This window comes from Balaenoptera physalus (assembly GCF_965194825.1).
Source record: "Balaenoptera physalus genome assembly, chromosome: 21".
In the NCBI taxonomy this organism is placed as follows: domain Eukaryota; kingdom Metazoa; phylum Chordata; class Mammalia; order Artiodactyla; family Balaenopteridae; genus Balaenoptera; species Balaenoptera physalus.
Window position 1 is genome coordinate 11,564,739 of NC_138902.1, and position 23,132 is coordinate 11,587,870.

Genomic DNA, 23,132 nt, shown 5'->3' on the forward strand with positions numbered 1-23,132 from the left:
ACCCCAAATCAGAATGGCTGAGTCATGAGGCATCCTGTAGGGTTAGGGGCTCTGGTGCCAGACCCCCTGGGTTTGAATCCTGCTCCAACACTTTACCAGCTGTGTCATTGAGAAAGTATCTTAACTTCCCTAAACGTCAAGTTCCTTACTTTCAAATAAGGACACTAATAGTACCTACTTCAGTACCTACTTCGGAAAGTTGTGAGGATCGAGTTAGAACAGTGTCAGCGATTGTTACTGCCTAAGAAGCAGCACAAGATACAATTACACACGGTTACTAAGCAATGTGTGTCTAAGGTGAAGAGACGCTATCACTGCTGCGGGCATTTCTCACTCATTCACTGAATTAACCTCTGCTGAGAGCCTCCCGTGTATGAAGCCCTGTGCCGGGGATACTGCAATGACCAACATCACAGGCCGAGTCTCTTGTCAGAGAGCCTGGCTGAGAAGACAAATGAGAAGCAATTACAAAACGGTGTGATGAGCAAGGAGCACATGGGGGAGGGGGGGTGTTGCTGGTGGAAGGGGCAGACTTAGAGTCAGCGAAGTCCATCTAAACTGAAACCTGAAAGAGGAATACAGATTCCACCGGGGTGGAAGGACAGAGAAGAGTACACGTGGAAAGCTCTAGAGACGAGAGAGGAAACCATAGCTGAGCTAGAACAGGAGAAAGAATGAAGACTTTCTTTTCTTTTCCTAAAATGAGATTGGGGGGGTAGGTAGGAGCCAGGTGGTCGTGAGCTTTGTAATAATTGTTGGTGTTGTTTTTAATTTATTTTATTGAAGTATAGTTGATTTACAATGCTGTCTTAATTTCCACTGTACTGCAAAGTGATTCAGTTATACACATGTAGACATTCTTTTTCATATTCTTTTCCATTATGGTTTATCACAGAATATTGAATATAGTTCCCTGTGCTGTACAGTAGGAACTTATTGTTTACCCATTCTGTATACAGTAGTTTGCATGTACTAATTGTTAATAGTTATAAAACATTGCACCTCTAGTAGCCATCCAAGTGGAGATGTTGGGAAGGCAGCCAGATATATGAGTTTAGGGTCTGGGAGAGAGGTCTGAACTAGAGACATAAATTTGGAGTTATCAGTATATATGGATATTTTGTCATGGGACTAGTTGAGATGACTAAGAGAGTGAGCACAGAGAGAGGAGAGGCCCAGAGTCGGGGGACTCCAAAGTTAAGGGTTCATAGAAGAGGGGAAGACGCATGTTCATTTCATCCTCCCAACTACCCTAAAATGAATCATTGCTATGACCCCCTTTTTACAGATGAGAAAACTGCAGGGAGTGGTTAAGTAACTTACTGAAGGTCAAGCAAGTAGGTGAGTGGCAGAGATGGAATTCAAGCACACAGGGAGGTCTAAGCAGTGCTCCTCGAAGTGCCACCTCCTGCCTCTCTTAGAAGCCCGAGAGCCCACGAAGAGATGTTAAGTGGGAGAGTGAAATGCCTTCAGACTGACATTTCAGAAAGACCATGTGTATGGGATGGATTAGGGAAGGCCGAGCTTGGGGGCAGGGAGAGCATTTAGACTACTGCGGTAATCCACATGAGAGATGCTTGTGACTGCAGCCAAGATGGGGGATTGGAGAGAAGTGGACAAATTCCAATGATAGGTAGAAAGATAGAGATCAGGGACTAATTGAAAGTGAGCGGTGAGAGAGACGAGGAATCAAAGTTGATTCATAGGTTTCTGATTTGGGCAGCCATGTGGATGGAAGTGTCATATGTTGAGATGGGGATCCCAGGAAGAGAGGCATGTTGAGGGCAAGGAGAGATGGCATGAATTCAGTCATAGCGATGCCCAGGGTCACTAACAAGTCGACACGCAAATATTTGTTGAGTTGAACCAAACAACATAAAACTTGGGAGCTCTAATAGTACATTCGCATGGTTTTAAGAGAGACCACAGGAAATCATGGACAAATGGTGAGTCTAGTTTTCAGGCATGAAAATCTCCAGGGGGAAATTCCCTGGTGGTTCAGTGGTTGGGACTCTGTGCTTTCAGTGCCGAGGGTTTCGGTTTGGTCCCTAGTTGGGGAGCCAGGATCCTGTAAGCCACTGTGCAGTATGACCAAAAAAAAAGGAAAGGAGGGAGGGAGGGAAGGAAGGAGGGAGGGAGGGAGAAAGAAAGAAAGAAAGAAAGAAAGAAAGAAAGAAAGGGAAAGAAAGAAAGAAAGAAAAGAAAGAAAGAAAGAAAGAAAGAAAGAAAGAAAGAAAGAAAGAAAGAAAGAAAGAAAGAAAGAAAGAAAGAAAGAAAGAAAGAAAGAGAGAAAGAGAGAAAGAGAGAAAGAGAGAAAGAGAGAGAGAGAGAGAGAGAGAAAGAAAGAAAGAAAGAAAGAGAAAGAAGAAAGAGGACTTCCCTGGTGGTGCAGTGGTTAAGAATCCACCTGCCAATGCAGGGAACACGGGTTTGAGCCCTGGTCCAGGAAGATCCCACATGCCACGGAGCAACTAAGCCCGTGTGCCACAACTACTGATGCCACAACTACTGAGCCTACTCTCTAGAGCCCGTGAGCCACAACTACTGAGCCCACGTGCCACAACTACTGAAGCCCGCGTGCCTAGAGCCCGTGCTCCGCAACAAGAGAAGCTACCGCAATGAAAAGCCAGCGCACCGCAACGAAGAGTAGCCCCGAAAGCTCGCGCACAGCAACGAAGACCAAACACAGCCAAATTAATTAATTAATTAATTATTTTAAAAAAGAAGGAAAGAAAGGAAGAAAGAAAGAAGGAAGGAAAGAAAGAAAGAAAATCTCCAGGAAAAGATTTTCTAAAGCTGCCACTGATGAACCATCCTAGTGTTTAACAGCTCTTCCTGCTGCGAAGTTTTCTACCATAAAAAGCCAATCCCAACCCTCCTACACTGTTGGTGGGAATGTAAATTTGTACAACCATTATGGGGAACAGTACAGAGGTTCCTTAAAAAACTAAATATAGGGCTTCCCTGGTGGCGCAGTGGTTGAGAATCCGCCTGCCAATGCGGGGGACACGGGTTCGAGCCCTGGTCTGGGAAGATCCCACATGCCGCGGAGCAACTAAGCCCATGTGCCACAAATGCTGAGCCTGCGCGCTAGAGCCTGCGAGCCACAACTACTGAGCCTGCGAGCCACAGCTACTGAAGCCTGCACGCCTAGAGCCCATGCTCCACAGCAAGAGAAGCCACCGCAATGAGAAGGCTGTGCACCACAATGAAGAGTAGCCCCTGCTCACCGCAACTAGAGAAAGCCCATGTGCAGCAACAAAGGCCCAACACAGACAAAAATAAATAAATTAAATAAATTAAAAAAACAAAAAAACTAAATATAGAACTATCATATGATCCAGCAATTCCACTCCTGGGCATATACCCAGAGAAAACCATAATTCAAAAAGACACATGCACCCCATGTTCATTGCAGCACTATTTACAATAGCCAAGACATGGAAGCAACCTAAATGTCCATCGACAGAGGAATGGATAAAGAAGATGTGCTGCATATATACAATGGAATATTACTCAGCCATAAAAAAGAATGAAATAATGCCATTTGCAGTAACATGAATGGACCTGGAGATTATCATATTAGGTGAAGTAAGTCAGACAGAGAAAGACAAATACTGTATGATATCACTTATATGTGGAATCTAACAAAAAATGATACAAATGAACTTATTTACAAAACAGAAACGCACTCACAGATCTCAAAATCAAACTTATGGTTACCAAAAGGGAAACGTGAAGGGAAGTGATAAATTAGGAGATTGGGATTAACACATACACACTACTGTATATAAAATAGGTAACTAACAGGGACCTATTGATTACCACAAGGAACTCTACTCAATATTATGTAATAACCTATATGGGAAAAGAACCTGAAAAAGAATATATATATATATATATATATATATATATATATATATATATATATATATATATGGCTGTATCACTTTCCTGTACACCTGAAACTAACACAACATTGTAAATCAGTTATACTCCAATAAAAAATTTTTTTTAACAAAGTTAAAAAAAAGGCCAGTGCCAGTTCTCAGGGGTTCCTGGTAATGATTAATTAATTAATTAATTAGGGGATCTGAGATGAGAGAGGCCTTGCTCGCTGAGAAAGACATTTGCAAGGGCTTCTCAGCGGGGCCCCAGCACTTGTCTCTGGCTTGACACTTCCACATCCTGTCCACACACGCTCCCCTTGCACTGGTCACCCCCTGAAGAAATGGGATGCCTCCCCTGCATGTCTTTGTTCCCACTGATCCTCTGCTTGGCATGTCTTACTCATCCTTTTTGTGGAAATTCTCTCCAGCCCTCGAGCCCAGCCATATGTTCTCTCCTCCACGAAGTCTGTCCCCAGCTTGATGCCCCTACACTGGAAGTAGTTCCTCTGTGATCAAATAGCATTTCACAGCTCTGTCAGGTAACCTACAGCGCTCTTGCCTCTCTGCCATATGTCGTGTACGAATCTGGTCCCCATCACTGAACTGTGAACTCTTTGAGGACCACAGGGTACATAGCTCAATGCTTTATATACATTCATTCACCTATGAAACTAAGTTATGGAGGGCCTGCTACCACCTGGACACCGAGGGGGCAAAGACAATTAAAGCGTGGTTTCATGGACCTTACAATCAAATGTGGGGAAAAAAACTCTAAAGAAAAGACCAGATTCCGCTAAAAAAAATCAAAACAGGTTTCTTTAAGCCTGGCTGTAGAATGAGCCTGTCCCTGTGGAGAGGAGAGCTTGAACTTGACACCCCTGCTCTGGAACAAGAGACCCATTTCTGTCTGAGGGACCTCCCACTGCTGGCTGCTGCCCCCGCCATGCTGAGCTTGGGAGGCACCGTGTCCCCTACTCTTCAACATCAGGGTAGACACACTAGTTTTTGTTTAATTTCCCATAGCAGAGCCGAGACTAGATGGACACAGACAAAGCATGTCTAAAGATTTGGGGAGGGGCTTCCCTGGTGGCGCAGTGGTTGAGAGTCTGCCTGCCAATGCAGGGGACGCGGGTTCGAGCCCTGGTCTGGGAGGATCCCACGTGCCGCGGAGCAACTAGGCCCGTGAGCCACAGCTACTGAGCCTGCGCGTCTGGAGCCCGTGCTCCGCAACAAGAGAGGCCGCGATAGTGAGAGGCCCGCGCACCGCGATGAAGAGTGGCCCTCGCTCGCCGCAACTGGAGAAAGCCCTCAGCACAGAAACGAAGACCCAACACAGCCATAAATAAATAAATTAATTAATTTTAAAAAATTCTATAAAGATGGGGATAATAAAGGGGAATGAGCAGAAAGAGTAACATGCAACCAATAATGCAGCTCACAAGATGTGACGTCATCGGGGTATCTCGGGATGCACACCTGCTTCCAGGCGGCAGAGGTTCTCTGTCACTCCTCGTACTCGGGAGCCCCAGCAAAGTGCTCTTGAGTTACTGAGACCCAAACAATGCGTGACAAGAAGACAGAAGCATCCCTCTCCCGGCAGCCCCAGGAGCCCACTGATCTGCATCTCCTGGGGGAAGGAATCATCGCACCAAATGGCCCCTTCCCTACATAAGTAACCCCAGGAACACCCAACTGTGAGGCACCACTCGCACCTCTGGGGTCCGGGCCTTCTTCTACGGCTTCTTACGAGACCCTCCTCCATTCTCTACCTACCTGTCTAGATGACCTCATGAGTGTAAGTCCACTTTGAATGATGTACTCATTTTTAAAAAAAAAAATAAATTTATTTATTTATTTTTGGCTGCATTGGGTCTTCGTTGCTGTGCACGGGCTTTCTCTAATTGCGGCGAGCGGGGGCTACTCTTCGTTGCGGTGCGCGGGCTTCTCATTGCGGTGGCTTCTCTTGTTGCGGAGCACGGGCTGTAGGCGCACAGGCTTCAATAGTTGTGGCGTGCGGGCTTCAATAGTTGTGGCTCGCAGGCTCAGTAGTTGTGGCACACGGGCTTATTTGCTCTGCTGCATGTGGGATCTTCCGGACCAGGGCTCGAACCCATGCCCCCTGCATTGGCAGGAGGATTCCTTTTTTCTTTTTTTAACATCTTTATTGGAGTATAATTGTTTTACAGTGGTGTATTAGTTTCTGCCTTATAACAAAGTGAATCAGCTACACATATACATATATCCTCATATTTCCTCCTCTCTTGTGTCTCCCTCCCACCCTCCCGGCAGGCGGATTCTTAACCACTGAGCCACCAGGGAAGCCCCTGAATGATGTACTCTTGATTTTATGCATCCAATCTCAAACTTTTGACAGACCTCCAGACGCACATATCCAATTGCCCACTTGACTTCTCCACTTAGGGGCCTGCCTTACAGACATCTTAATAGGGCAAAAAGGAACTCTTGAGTTTCCCTCCCAAATCTGTTCCTTCCTCCAGCCCTACTCCAGCTCCAGTTTTCCCCATCTTAGTAAACGACAGCCCTATCCATTTAACTACTCAAACCGATACACTAAGTCCCCTACGTACGAATGAGTTCTGTTCCGAGAGCGTGTTCGCAAGTCCAATTTGTTCGTAAGTCCAACGAAGTTAGCTTAGGTACCCAACTAACACAATCGGCTATATAGTGCTGTACTGTAATAGGTTTATAATAGTTTTTACACAAATAATACATAAAAAGCAAACAAACACAAAAAATAAAGAAAACATTTTTAATCTTACAGTACAGTACCTTGAAAAGTACAGTAGTACCAGCTACATCACTGCTGTTTTTACACTTGCTTCCAGACATCCTGGGCTTGAAATAAAGATACTGTACTACTGTACTCTATACAGTACTGTACAGTAAAGTACACAAAAGCACAACCACTTGTAGAGGATGCACGCATGTGACAAGGTACGCCAGACACGTGAACTAACTTAAGTGATTGGACATGTGAACACACGTTTGCATCTTTGAAAGTTCACAACTTGAAGGTTCAGTTGAAGGGGACCTACTGTACCCATGATCATCCTTAACTCCTCCATTACCCTCATCCCCCAACAGATCCAGAAGCAAGCCATGTGGATTCTATCTCTAAAGTATATCAGGAATCTTTCTTCTCTCAACTCCACCTTAGTCCAGGCCACCATGGCCTGAACGACACTAAACCACCTCCAGACTGGTCTCCCAGTTCCACACTCACCCCTTGAATCAATTTTTTCTTTTTTACAGCAGCAAAAGTGAGCTCTTCAAGCTGTAAATAGTTACCTGCAGCTCAGATGCCTTCAATGCCTTCCCGCAGCATTCAATCCAAATGCATTTACCACCTTGCTATAGGCTAAAGGTTTGCGTCCCCTCAAAACTTGTGTGTGAAATCCAAATGCCCAATGAGACAGTGGGAGGTAGGGCCTTTGGGAGGTGGTTAGGACGTGAGTGTGCAGCCCTCATGAGTGGATCGCTTAGAAAAGAGACCCCAGAGACCAACCTGGCCCCTTCTGCCACGTGAGTACACAGAGAAAAGACAGCCATCTTCTGAAACAGGAAGCAGGTCCTCACCAGACACCAAATCTGCTGGCACCTTGATCTTGGACTTCCCAGCCTGCAGAATGGTGGGAAATAAATGTCTGTTGTTTAAGCTGCTCAGCCTGTGGTATTTTTGTTATAGCAGCAGAAATGGACTAAGGCACATCTCTGTTATCTTATCCCCTCCTGGGTCTCCAGCTGAATCTCTTGCCATTCCCCATCCCCAACACACCCTGCTTTCTAGGCCCTAGACTATGTTGTTTCCTCTGCTTGAAAAGCTCTTCCCCTGGTCTTCTGTAGCTAGCTCCTTTTCTTCCTTGAGGTCTTCCTAGATCGCCTTCTCAGAGTCTTCCATTATCGCCTTATGTAAATCCACCCCCATCTCCCTCTTCCTCTGCTACCCTAGGCTATTCTCTGTCTATTCTTTATAACACCTATCGCAGCCCGTGATGACTGCATTCATTTCTCTGTTGCCTTTTTCTTTGTCAGTCTTCCTCACTAGAGTATGTGTGTCTTGCTGTATCCGTCTTGTTTCCCCTTATAGCCCTAGTCTAGCACAGTACCTGGCACCCAAGAAGTCTTGATAAATGTTTGTTGAGTAAATGGACTGTTCTGAGCCCCTCCTATTCACCCTGCTGGTGAAGGAAGGATTCCTGCCCTTAATAGTATGAGATGGCCAAACACATGACACCCAACACTGGGCAGATGACCCTGACAGCAGTTTATGAGCGACAAAGGCTCACAGCCTGGGGAAAGGGGACATCGCACAGCACGCAGGGCCACATGGGGGCCGCACCCTGGAATAGAGTGAAGCGACAGGGGCAGTGGGATGCAAACTTGTAGTGACAAGAGGGTGGGATGACCCTTGGTTCCTGCAGCGTTACATGATTGGCTTGCTTGAATAATTTTGAGAACCGACAAGGAGGCAAAATCCAGTAATTTGAGGAATGCATGGAGTGCAGGTCCCGCTGGTAGGGGAACTCATCAGGCAGGGAGAATTTCCTGCTGGTGGGGACATATCTGGTGAGGACTTTGGGCCCTGTGATGCTCAAAGATGTCAAGGCAGCACTTGAAATTTTAGGTCTTACAACACATGGACATGGCTTCTGGACAAGAGACATGCACATATAGTAGCCAGGGGTAGGGAATACAGGGAGGAGATTGTTTCATTATATGAGTAAGTGAATGAATTATTATTATCCTGTACGCCCTGTGATGGTGTATGTAAGTACTATATGAGCAACTAGTAAGTGTTCAAAAAAGGATCATTCAGTAAAACTGAATTCCTACTTTGTTCTTATCCTAAATGGGAGCCAGTGGAGATTATGTTCAGCTTCATGTAAAAGAAAACCCAAATAACACTAACTTAAATAAGATAGGGATTTATTTTTCTCTCCCATTATGAGAAGTCAAGAAGTAGGAGATCCAGTGCTGGAATGGCAACTTCACATCAGGCTTCTCTTAGCTTGCCCCATTCCACCATTTCTAGGGTGGAGCTTTCACCCTCATGCTCACAATATTGTTGCTGTTGCTCCAGTCATCAAGCTATATTCCAGGCAGAAAGAAGGAGAAAAGACAAAGAGCAAATGGGCATGAGTCACTGGAGTCACTTGCCTTTAATGAGCTTTTCCTGAAGTCCCACTTGTGCTCTATTGCTCAGAAGTAAGCTAAAAGAAGTCCTGGGAATGTTTTGTTTTGTTTTGTTTGTTTTTTACTTTGTGTGTGTGTGTTATTGTTGTTGTTTTTATGGTTTTTTTTGTGGTTCTTAAAAATTGAAGTATAGCTGATTTACAATGTTTCAGGTGTAAAGTGATTCAGATATATATGTTCATATATATATGTTCTTTTTCAGATTCTTTTCCATTATAGGTTATTACAAGATATTGAATATAGTTCCCTATATTGCTATAGTGCTACACAGTAGGTCTCATTGTTTACCTATTTGATCTATAGTAGTGTATATCTGTTAATCCTAAACTCCTAATTTATCCTTCCCGCCCCCGCCCCCCCCCCCCGACCCCAGTCCCAGGAATGTTTTTACCTGGGTACATTACTACCTCCACCCCCAAAATGGGACTTTGTTTATAAGGAAGACAGGAGAATGGATATTGGATAGACAACTAGCAGCCTGTCCACAGCCAGTGGGAGTGAATAGCAGCTACAATCAATAATAGACTGGATATTTTAAATAAAGTCTGGAATTGAAGACCTTAGGCAAGGCAGACTAGAAAACAGGAAAGCTCCACAAGATAGCTTTTATTTAATCTCTGCAAGATTAAGATAAAACCAAAAAACACGTCCATAGTAACAAGAAGGTTCCGTAAGTGACAGCCAGGGAAGGGGTAATGTGGCCAGCTCTGGTCTGAAAGGGTTGTAGGAAAGGCAAATGGTCACAGGGTCATAAATAGCCACAAACAGATGGCTTGATCTTGGGCAGGTTATCTAGATGAACTCCTTGGATGTCAATGTCCTTATCTGTAAAATGAGAGGATTGGACTAAATTATCTCCAAGATCTTTTTCAACTCTAAATTTCTTTTGTAACAGTGGTCTTTTTTTCTTTCTTTTTTAGCAGTGAAATCTTTTAGACAAATGAAAGCTTATGTAGAAAACTAATAAAGCAGAGCTGCTCTGAATGACCAGGGATCGGAACCCTGGAGTTCTGTCCGCTTGGCCTCAGTTTTAATCCCCACGGTGGCCCCTGAACTCCAAAGAGGACATTTCTACATAGTTCCATGTGTAACTTTAATAAAATCAAATGATGTACTTATTGGTATAAATCAGACGACAGATATAACCATGGGAAAATTGCTTTTACTTGTTACTAACAATCTTAAAGACTTTCTTAAACCCGTGACATTAAATAACTAGAGTTTCAAATTGTGACACTTTATTATGACTCTCATTTGAAATCACTGGGGAAATAGTCATAAAATCTCACAGAAAACTCGACAGAATTTCCAGCAAAATTTATTCAGCAGTGATGGGGGGAAAAGGAGCTTGGATTATAAACCAAAGTTTTCAGAGCAACATACTTATTATTTTCTAGGTAGTTATTTAGATAAAAATGATTCTCAGAGAAAACAAAACAAAACAAAACAGACCTTTGTTTTGCAAATACTTGTTTCCTGTGTGCCAGGCGCGGCTGCTTCCTGTTTACCAAAAGTAATTGTTGGTAACTGGAAGCAAAGACCAGAATAATGCACCTCTTGTCAGTCACCTGCTGCACTTCCTTTCCCTTACACTTGTCATACTTTTAACATTCCCAAAGTTTTTCAAATGTCCTTCCAAATCTTCAATGTATTCAAAAAAACAACAGTAGAAAGACTTAATGAGATCTGGAACCGTTATCCTCACATTTCTCCCTCTATAGCGTCTACCCTTTGAGTTTCAGATAAAATTTTATGAATACTCTGATTATTTTTTCTACCCGCACAGAATCCTAAAGCGTGTTTTTATCTCCATAATAGTTCAATACACCCAGTTTTGCTCTTTCTTCCTGTCCACACTGGCAATCACCACCCAGCTTCTGCATTTTTGTCCTCACAATATCCCACCTCCTTGATCCTGCTTTTCTCTCATCACTGTAACCTTTTTTCTTTGCAGATAGGTCTGGAAAACACCATCTGTTCCAATTTTAAGGTCTCTGGGGCAGATTAGAGGTCCGGGAGCAATACTCTTCCAACTCGAAATCCCAGACGCACCGTCAGCCAAAGATTTTTTTTCTCATTTTTAAATTTGATTTTTATAAAGTTCCTCCAGAGGCAAAATAAAGGAAATCATATTTAGGCATTCATGAAAAGTCACACAAAACTTAAAAAATGGTTTAATAATCCATTTAAGTTAGAAGTCTGATCACAGTACAGGTCACATTGTTACCGCGTGGCCTCTTTGGCCAGAAGGCGTCCAGCAGTTTGAGGTCCAGATCCCCGAGACAGTTAACCAACTAGCCCTTATTGCCACGAACAGACTCAACTCCCAACCTTGGCGCCGAGAGCATCCGCGCAGCCGGGCCGGACCCGGTAATGAGCTCTCGGCTACGGAAGGTGGTGCTGTTGGGTCTGAGGGGAGCCGGGCTGGCGCCCGGACCCCGGGACCAGAGTTGGAAAAAGCACCCGGGATGCCTAAAGTGAGTTGCCCCAGTTTGGACACCACTCGAGAGTGGGACTTCTGGGGACTCAAAGAGTTCGAGATAAAGGCAGGAATGCTCTGGGAAGAGCCAATCCGAGAGGAAATTTAGACCCAAGCTATGGGCGGGGACCGCGGGCACCTTCTGGGGTCGGGGCGCGGGGAGCGGGGTCGACAGAGAGAAAGGGGGGGCGATGGAAACCAAATGTCTTTCATCCCCTGGAGACAAAGAGATGCCTTCTTTGGACAACAGCTGCCAGTGCCACACACACCATACGGCGGGGCGCGGGGGAGGGGCGCCGGGGAGCGTCGAGGGCCGGGACAGCTCCGACTTCCCACAATGGTGGTTGTCATGGTGACGGGCCATCCATCTAGGGGGAGGCTGAAAGGACCCATTGTTCCGGAGGCGGGCTGCCCGGGCTGCGCCTGTTTCTGGGAGACACCTTTAAACACCTCCCGGCTTCGGGAGGGCTGGGGACCGTGGCTGCGGCGTCCGCGGGAGTCTCAGGCCGGGACCGCAGACCGCGGGTCGCGACGCAGCCGGGACTCGGCTCGCGCCCGCACCGACCCCTCCCACGCGGGCGTGCGGCGATCAGCGGGGGACACGTGTGCGCGCGCGCGCACACACACACACACACACGGAGATGGGGTTGGTAACACAGCCGGCACGGGCACACACACACACACACACACACACACAGATGGGATTGGTTAACACAGCCAACACACACACACACACACACACAGATGGGGTTGGTAACACAGCCGGCACGGGCACACACACACACACACACACAGATGGGATTGGTTAACACAGCCAACACACACACACACACACACAGATGGGGTTGGTAACACAGCTGGCACACGCGCGCACGCGCACACACACGGGGTTAGCAACACAGTCGGCGCGCGCGCGCACACACACACACGGAGGGGTTGGTAACACAGCCGGCGTGGGTGCACACACACACACACACACACACGTTTGGTAACACAGCTGGCACGCGCGCGCACGCGCCCACACACACGGGGCTGCTAACACAGCCGGCGCGCGCGCACACACACACACACACACAGAGGGGTTGGTAACACAGCCGGCACACACACACACACAGAGGGGGTGGATAACACAGCCGGCGCGCGTACACACACATCCCGGGGCGTGGGCCGGCAGGTGCACGGGAGGCTAGTGGGGAAGGCCTGGGAACCCCACCAGTACTAGCTGAGGTCTGGGGCCAGGGGCCTCGGGAAAGCCCCACAGAATCACTTCGCAGTCATGCTGGAAGAAAAAGGAGAACAAAATCACGGTGTAAAGAAGGTTAAAAGTTCCAAGGAAGCATGGCACGTTTCGTTATTAACAGCAAACAATTAGAGACAACCTAAAAGTCCGTCCCTGGGGGCTGGTTGAATAATGTGGGACACATCCCTCTGATGAAATATTAAGCGGCCATTTAAAAATCAAAGGGCAGCTCCATATGCAGAGCTTATGGGAGTGTCCCGTATGTTTCAAGTAATAAAGCAAGTGCAGAACAGCGTGAGTGTTATGTGTACCTCTGTGTACACATACACCCCTGTGCACCTGCACGTGTTTGCATCTCTCTCTCTCTCTCTTTTTTTTTTTTTTTTTTTGGCTGAATTGGGTCTTACTTGCTGCGCGTGGGCTTTCTCTAGTTGCCCCGAGCAAGGGCTACTCTTTGTTGCGGTTCTTGGGCTTCTCATCGCGGAGCACGGTCTCTAGGCACTCCGGCTTCAGTAGTTGCAGCACACGGGCTCAGTAGTTGTGGCTCGCGGGTTCTAGAGCGCAGGCTCAGTAGTTGTAGCGCACGCGCTCAGTTGCTCCGCGGCCTGTGGGATCTTTACGGACCAGGGCTCAAACCCGTGTCCCCTGCCTTGGCAGGCAGATTCTTAACCACTGTGCCACCAGGGAAGTCCTGCATCTTCTTAGGAGAGCACTGTGGAACTAGAGCATGTAGTGGGGAAATGAAAACTTCCTTCTCACAATATAGTCTTTGCTACCTTTTGGATTTTGTCCTATGTACCATGTATTATCCAAAAAAAGAAAAAAACTTTTACAAATCACTTTAAAATTGCATTTGAACACTATCTAATGAGATTTGGAGCTCTCCATAAGGTGCCTGAGCTCGTGTTAAAAATGTTTTAATAAATATTAATTTAAACAGTATACGTGGACAGCAAGTACCATGAACTCGCAGATTCGGAAAGGTAGTCGGAGTGCCAAAACATCTAAATACACACCTCGGGGAGCTCACTGTGTAATCGATCTGTTATATCAAATTAATCACAGGGCTTCCCAATTAAACAAATATGACATTGCATTAGGGCGCTTTTCCTAATTACAAAATGGTATACAGTCACTGAAATGAACTATTGAATCCCAATGACATGGATGATTTTTCCACACGGATACAAATAAAAATTGTTACTTATTAATGACTTACCAAATAATGATAATGAGTTAACATCTATTGAGCACTTACTGAACACCGTGTTGAGGGTTTGATATGCATTATTTCTTTTAACCTTCCAAACAAACCATTTGCCTGTTATACAAGTGAAGAAACATGGAGAAGTGTTCTTCCATTTACCTAATATCACACAGCTAAGAAAGCTGCAGAGCCTGGATTTGAATTCACATCTGACTGACTCTAAAACCTATCTTCTTAACCTTTACACGTCACTTTTCAAATTATGGTGAAAATATAGGCTCAGTATGAACCTCTAATCCTGAGGCTTCACAGATTTTTTTAATTGAAATATGTTGCTTTACAACGTTGTGTTACTTTCAGTTATACGTATATATTCAGTCATACATATATATGTTTCTTTTTCAAGTTCTTTTCCCTTATAGGTTATTACAAAATATTGAGTATAGTTCTCTGTGCTATGCAGTAGGTCCCTGTTGGATGTGGCTTCACAAATTGAATTAAAAGTTTCTAACTATTAAGAATTAGACTATATTTGAGGAAACATCCATTGTAAACAGTGTAGTGGACCTATGAAATTTTAACTCATGCTGTAGTTTGGTTGTGCAGAGTAAATATGAGGTCTGTGTTTTGTGAATAACTAATGTAGCCTTTATTTAGATGTCCATAAATAAAGTTGAATTGGAATCAAACATGCTCCTTCCTCTATGTATTGTCTGGCTGCTTTTGCACTACCATGGCAGAGTTGCATACTTGTAAGATTGACTGTATGGCCCACAAAGACTGAAATATTTGCTGTTTGAGCCAAGACTTGGAAACAACCTAAATGTCCATTGACAGATGAATGGATAAAGAAGACGTGGTATATATCTACAATGGAATACTACTCAGCCATAAAAAAGAATGAAATAATGCCGTTTGCAGCAACACGGATGGACCTCGAGATTATCCTACTTAAGCGAAGTAAATCAGAAAGAGAAAGACAAATACCATATGATATCACTTATATGTGAAATCTAAAATACGACACAAATGAACTTATCTACGAAACAGAAACAGACTCACAGACATAGAGAACAGACTTGTGGTTGCCAAGCGGGGTGTGGGGGATGGATTGATTGGGAGTTTGGGATTAGCAGATGCAAACTATTATATAGAGAATGGATAAACAACAAGGTCCTACTGTATAGCACAGGGAACTATATTCAATATCCTGTGATGAACCATAATGAAAAAGAATAAAAAGTATAACTGAATCACTTTGCTGAACAGCAGAAAGTAACACAACATTGTAAATCAGCTATACTTCCATATAATAAAATTTTTAAAAATATTTGCTATTTGGCTCCTACAGAAAATATTTGCTGATCCTCGATCTAGAGTTAAGGTCATGCACTCAGAAAGGCAAAAGAGGGAGGGACTTTTATCATTTAAAAATTCTAGCCCCATTCTAAAAATATTATTTTAATATTCACCCAAGTATTCCACTCGTGTTCAAAGCTGTGCATTCAGGGCTGTCCCCAGGGGCTTTAGCAATGAGAAATATACTTCAGTTCTTACAGGATAAGAATGGTAGATGTACTGACATAGGCTTTCCTCAGCCACAATGCTATTTTTCTTCTGTGAGAAGCAGCTCACTGATGGTCACCCATCTTTTTGCTTTGGCAGCTGTTCTTAACTGAAGAACTTCCAGAGAAAGAAAGAAGCCAAAGATACATGATGATTTGCCAAAATGCAGCGATTACTATGATTGAAATATATAGCTTGTGATATCACATACGGTAGCTGGAACCCACTGAGAGAGATGATTGGCACTGTTTTTCTTCGATTTCAAAGAATTTTTGTGTTCCCTTTTCTCTTTAAAAGCTTTTGTGGCTTTGGAAACCCTGGAGAAGGTTGTGTGAATTTGTAAAAAATAGTACATTGGGGAGAGCCCTGTGCCATCTGCAGGGACAGTTACCACTAATCTTAGGGTAAAACTTTTCTAGGAAAATCAATGTTGGGGGATTTTTATCCCTGTTACCCCTCCTCTTCATTGCTATCTGTGTCACCTTCTAGCCCAGAGCAATGGCTGTTGCTCCCTTGTTGCACAACCAGAAAGTCCTAGGTTATGCCCAGGGACAACACCTCCTCGTAAGAGCCAAAATCTGTAGGTGTCTTAGGCAGCAAGCCAGATGACTTTTTGAGTTTGAAGTTTTGTTTCTTTAAACTGGGGAGAACTCTCTGGAAGCTCCTCCACCCAGCTAACAGCTGACCTGTGTTGGCTTGTTTAAAGCATTCATGAAATTGGCCACAGTACAGAGCTCTTATGAAACACTGGCTTTACCAGTAGGCACAGAATACTTTCTATGTAATTATGGTAGAGCTATCACTCCATTCAACATCACTCAGTGGCTTAGGCAAATATGAATTCAAGCCAGTAAAAATTAAATTCTGACTGTAACCTAATTTGTGGGTATATGGGTGTTCATTGTTCAAATCTTTCCAATTTTCTGTATGTTTGAAATTTTTTCTGATCAGATGTTGGGGGAAAATTAGATTCTTATCTGAAAGTTCCATTTTCTCCAAGTTTCTGAGGAACAAAACAAGACTGATATTTGAGAAAATATTAGAACTTTTCATTTAAAAACATATCCTCCCTCTGTAAGAACAAAACAAAACAAAACAAAAACATCTCCATTAAGATCATAAGGATACTATGCACTATGAATAATAAAAACACAGATAAGGATCGACAAATGGATAAAGAACATGTGATGTGATATATATATATATATATATATGTATATATATACATATATATATGTACAATGGACTATTACTCAGCCATAAAAAAGAATGAAATAATGCCCTTTGCAGGAACATGGTTGGACTTAGAGATTATCATACTAAGTGAAGTAAGTCAGAGAAAGACAAATACCATATGTATCACTTATATGTGGAATCTAAAATATGACACAAATGAACTTATCTATGAAACAGAAACAGACTTACAGACATAAAGAACAGATTTGTGGTTGCCAAGGGGGAGGGGGCTCCGGGAGGGATGGATTGGGAGTTTGGGGTTAGCAGATGCAAACTATTACATAGAGAATGGATAAACAGCAAGGTCCTACTCTATAGCACAGGGAACTATATTCAATATCCTGTGATAAACCATAATGGAAAAGAATATGAAAAACTATATATATATATATGAATCATTTTGCTGTACAGCAGAAATTAACACAACATTGTAAATCAACTATACTTCAATAAAATAAAATTTTAAAAAATCAGAGGGTAGGGTTCAGAGGCTAAAATAATTTCAGCGGTCTCTTCCTAAGCTTGAAAACACTGTCAGGAAAATATTTGGACATTTTCTAATAAAATAATTCCCAGTACTATTCTTAAATTATCAAGGAATGGTAATAACACTGACTGTGTATGTGAGTAAAATGCTCTTTTTTCCCTCCATATTCAATTTTAAGTTGTCATTACTTGTTTCAGACTCCCAGATTGCCCTCTTAGTAGGTTTTCATCTATCAGAAGTTCTGAAAGGGCCACAACCTAATGCAGATGTCAAAGTCTTCTCTTTTATCTTCTCTCATCTCTAGAATAAGCATCCATGGGCATTTCTTCCCACTGCTGCCAAACTACCCACTAACTTCTACTCAATCCATCTCTTAGTCCTTGCAGCACACATACAGTTAAATAGGAAAGAATATAAAGGGACTAATGAACATTTGCATTTAGTCAATTAGGCAATGAATTTTCTCAGCTTATTGTCTAATATTTTTTCATGTTACTATACTAATATAGCACCCTAATGCCAATCCCCAACTCTATAAGAAGTCTCTTGATTAAGTATGTAAGGAGGTAAGTATTTATCTTACTAAATTAGATAAAAGGGAAAAATTATGAAGAGAAAATGAATATACAGTAATAATTGAAATTAATTACATTGAAAACTGATCAAGGAAAAAAAGAACGTAAAAATGGAAAAGAATAAGAAAGATGTAACCATGGGTATAAAAGAGAGTTTTTAAAAAGTTTTCTTCATGGAATTATGAATTATGTGGCATCAAATTAGAAGATCTAGATGAAATGTATAATTTCCAGGTAGAATTTAAATGACAAAAATGACCCAAGAGAAAGTAGAAAATATGAATGGTCTTTTATCATAGAAGAAATTGGAAAGGTAATTGTAAGCATCTTCCATTAGAAGATGAGGAAAACAAAAACTATTATTAGTATCTTCAGAGAGGTAAAAGGGATGCATGGAATGAGAACAGAACAATATGAAAAAGGATCAATAGAGAACAAAGACCAAGAAAGAACTCAGAAATTTTAAGTATGGCCATCTTAACTTAAAAGTTCAATAAAACATCTGGGAGAGTAAGTCTAGAAATCTCCCAGAAAGTATAGGAAAAAAAAGTAGAGAAAATATTAAAATATTAGTAGACCAATGCAGGAAGTCTAATATCTTTTTTTTTTTGGTTGCACTGGGTCTTAGTTGTGGCATGTGAACTCTTAGTTGTAGCGTGCATGTGGGATCTGGTTCCCTGACCAGGGATCGAACCTGGGCCCCCTGTATTGGGAGTGCAGAGTCTTAACCACTGTGCCACCAGGGAAGTCCTGGAAGCCTAATATCTTACTAGCCGGAATGCTATAGAGAATGGAGAAAGTGGAGAGAAGGAAAAAATTTTAATCTAGTAAATTTCCCAGTACCGAAGGGCCTGAGGATCTAAACTGAAAGGACTCACTGAGTACCCAAGTCAAAGAATGAAAACCAACTTACAGTAAGAAAAGAAAATATCTAAAACCTATGTGGATTCAAAGGGAGATAGAGATGAAAGAAAGAAAGAAAGAAAAAGAAGGGGGGGAGGGGAGAGGGAGGGAGGGAGGGAGTGGGGAGGGAGGAAGGAAGGAAAGAAAGAAGAAAGCAAGAAAGAAGATGGAGGAGGAAGAAGAAGAGGAGGATTGACAGGTTACCTGGTGCATTTGACAGGTGGGAAATAATGGAGAGGGGCTATATAGTTCTATTGGAGAGTGAAAGAAGAATGATTTGGGTACATAGAAACCTGAGCAAGCCAACAGACAAGAAGTAAGTGTTAATTTCAGGAAAAACAAAGTTGTACAAGAAAGAAAATGTCACCACAGTATACTACTCGGCTTATCAGTGATGAGTTGATATCCAGAATATATAAAGAACTTCTACAACTCAATAGCAACAAAACAACCTTAAAAAATGGACAAAAGACTTGAATGGACAATTTCTCCAAAGATGGCATACAAATGGCCAAGAAGGGGCTTCCCTGGTGGCACAGTGGTTAAGAATCTGCCTGCCAATGCAGGGGACACGGGTTCGAGCCCTGTTCCGGGAAGATCCCACATGCCGCGGAGCACCTAAGCCCATGCGCCACAACTACTGAGTCTGTGCTCTAGAGCCTGTGAGCCACAACTACTGAGCCCACGTGCCGCATCTACTGAAGCCCACGTGCTCTAGAGCCCGTGCTCCACAAGAGAAGCCACCGCAATGAGAAGCCCGCGCACCGCAACGAAGACAACACAGCCAAAAATAATTTTAAAAAAACCAAAAAACCCCCCAAATGGCCAGGAAGCATAAGAAAGATGCTCAACATCAGTAATCATCGGGTAAATGCAAATCAAAATCACGAGATATCACCTCACGCTCATTAAGACAGCTATTATAAATAAAATAACAAGTGTTGGTAAGGCTGTGGAGAAATTGGAATCCTTTTTTTTTGCATAACTGGTGGGAATATAAAATGGTGTGGCCACTGTGGAAAAGAGTATGGCGGTTCCTCAAAAAATTAAATATAGAAATACCTTATGATTCAGCAATCCCACTTCTCAGAATATATTTAAAGGAATTGAAGTCAAGGACTTGAAGAAATATTTGCACACCCATGCTCATAGCAGCACTTTTCACACAATAGCCAGAAGGTGGAAACAACCTAAGTGTCCATCAATGGATGAATGGATGAACAAAACGTGGTCCCTATACATACTGGACAATTATTCAGCCTTAAAAAGGAAGGAAACTCTGACATATGCAACAACATGGATGAACCTGCAGGACATTATTCTAAGTGAAATAAGCGAGTCACAAGAAGACAAATTATTACATGATTCCATTTATACCAGCCATCTAGCAGAGTCAAATTCATAGAGGCAGAAAATAGAATGGCAGTTGCCAGAGGCTGGGGGAAGGGGGAAATGGGGAGTTGTTGTTGTTATTTAATGGGCATAAAGTTTCAGTTTTGCAAGAGGACAAAGTTCTGGAGATTGATTGCACAACAATGTGAATATACTTGACAGTACTGAACTGTACACTTAAAAATGGTTAAGAGGGCACACTCTATGTGTATTTTGCTACAATTAAAATTTTTAAATTACTACAAAATAGATCAAAGATCTTAATGTAAGAGCTAAAACTATCACTCTTAGAAGGAAACAGGTATAAATCTGCATGACCTGGAATTAGCAATAGTTTGTTAAGTATGACACCAAAAGTACAAACAACTGAAGCAAAAATAGATATTGGACTTCATCCAGGTTCAAAAGACACGATCAAGAAAGTTAAAAGGTAACTGAAAAAATGGGAGAAAATATTTGCAAATCATAATCAGACGAGGCTCTAGTATCTAGAATATAAAGAACACTTACAATTCAACAAGTAAAATACAAACACCCAACTTTAAAATGTGCAAAGGATTTGTATAGACAGTTCTCCAAAGAAAACGCACAAATGGCCAAGAAGCACATGAGAAGATGCTTAAGATTATTAGTCAACAGGAAAATGCCAATCAAAAGCACAATGAGGGCTTCCCTGGTGGCGCAGTGGTTGAGAGTCTGCCTGCTAATGCAGGGGACACGGGTTCGAGCCCTGGTCTGGGAAGATCCCACATGCCGCGGAGCGGCTGGGCCCGTGAGCCACAATTGCTGAGCCTGCGCTTCTGGAGCCTGTGCTCCGCAACGGGAGAGGTCGCGATGGTGAGAGGCCCGCGCACCTCGATGAAGAGTGGCCCCCACTTGCCGCAACTGGAGAAAGCCCCCGCACAGAAACGAAGACCCAACACTGCCAAAAATAAATAAATAAATAAATAGATAAATTTGGAGGGGAAAAAAAAAAAAGCACAATGAGATACCACCGCATAGCCACTAAGAAGACTATAATAAAAAAACAAAAAATAGCAAGGGTTGGTGAGGATGCGGAGAAATGAGACTCTGCCGCTGTTGCTGGTGGGAATGTAAAATGGTACGTCTGCTGCGGAAAACGGTGTGGTGGTGCCTCACCAGGTGAAACATAGAGTTGTCATGTGACCCAGCAATTCCACTCTTGGGTGTTCACCCAAGAGAACTGAAAACATATGTTCACACAAAAACTGGTAAACGAATTTTAATAGCAGCATTATTCATAAAAACCAAAAAGTGGAAACAACCCAAATGTCCATCAACTGATGAATAGATAAATTGGTGTACCCACACAGTGGCATGAGAAGGCAAGTACTGATACATGCTACAACAGGATGAACCTTGAAAGCACTATGCTAAGTGAGAGAAGCCAGTGACCAAAGATCACATATTATATGATCCCATTTATGTGAACTATCCAGAAGAGGTAAATTCTAGGGACAGGGCTTCCCTGGTGGCGCAGTGGTTAAGAATCCGCCTGCCAATGCAGGCTACACAGGTTCGTGCCCTGGTCCAGGAAGATCCCACATGCCGTGGAGCAACTAAGCCCGTGCGCCACAACTACTGAAGCCCACACGCCTAGAGCCCATGCTCCGCAACAAGAGAAGCCACCACAATGAGAGGCCCGCGCACCACAACAAAGAGTAGCCCCTGCTCGCCGCAACTAGAGAAAACCCGCGTGCAGCAACGAAGACCCAACGCAGCTAAAAATAAAATTAAATTAAATAAATAAATTTATTTTTTAAAAAAATTCTAGGGACAGAGGGTAGATTCGCCTGGAGTAGGAGCAAGGCCGAGTGGAAACGAGAAGGGGCAGCTGATACGGAGTTTCCCTGGAGGGAGGTGAAAAAAATCTAAAATTAGATTGTGGTGATGCTCGCACAGCTTTGTGAATATACTGAAAACCATTGAACCATATACTTTATTTATTTTTTAAAAATATTTATTTATTTATTTGGCTGTATTAGGTCTTAGCAGCTGCGCATGGGTTTCTCTCTAGTTGTGGTGCGCTGGCTCCAGAGCGCATGGGCTTAGTTGCCCTGAGGCGTGTGGGATCTCAGTTCCCTGACCAGGGATCGAACCCGCATCCCCTGCACCGGAAGGCGGATGCTCAACCACTGGACCACCAGGGAAGTCCCAGAACCATATACTTTAAACGAGCAGGTTTAATGATATGTGAGGTCTATCTCAATAAAGCTCCAAAAAAGAATGCCAATAAAAGGGGGGAACCATTATCTCCTCCCCATTACTGCATCTTCTCATTGTTACTGGACCACTTGCCTTTTTTTCATCTTCCAAGTTCTTGGGCTGCTTTATAAACATTCTGTTTTCTCTAATACAGAGAGAGTGTCTTTCTAGTCGGTCCCTCCTGCCTCCACGTGTGAGGACTGGATGCTTGGTGTTTCCTCCTCTCTTTTATCACCTGAGAGTGGCAGGAAGTCAGGGAACTGAAAGCAGGGATTCCAGGTAAAAACCTACTGCGATAATGAAGGTGAGAAATGACCAGGGTAGCCTCGGTAGAGAGAGTGGAAGTAGTTGGACTCTCTATATAATTGAAGGTAGGGCCAAGAAGATTTGCCAGAAGACTGGGTGTGAAGTGTGAGAGAGAAGAGTCAGGAATGACTTTAATGGATAAACAAGGTCCTACTGTAGAGCACAGAGAACTATATTCAATATCCTGGGATAAACCATACTGGAAAAGAATTTTTTAAAAAAAGAATGTAGGGGCTTCCCTGGTGGCGCAGTGGTTAAGAATCCGCCTGTCAATGCAGGGGACATGGGTTCGAGCCCTGGTCTGGGAAGATCCCACATGCCGCGGAGCAACTAAGCCTGTGCGCCACAGCTACTGAGCCCGCGCTCTAGAGCCTCCGAGCCACAACTACTGAGCCTGCGAGCCACAACTAC

General features: G+C 43.4%; 1 long non-coding RNA gene across 1 annotated transcript; it reads left to right on the forward strand.

Annotated features, from left to right (window-relative positions):
- Positions 1–18,927: 18,927 nt before the first annotated feature.
- On the forward strand, positions 18,928–22,807 carry LOC309651541. Its single transcript, XR_014258220.1, has 2 exons — positions 18,928–21,681; positions 21,998–22,807. It is a non-coding gene; the product is annotated as an uncharacterized lncRNA (long non-coding RNA).
- Positions 22,808–23,132: the final 325 nt, after the last annotated feature.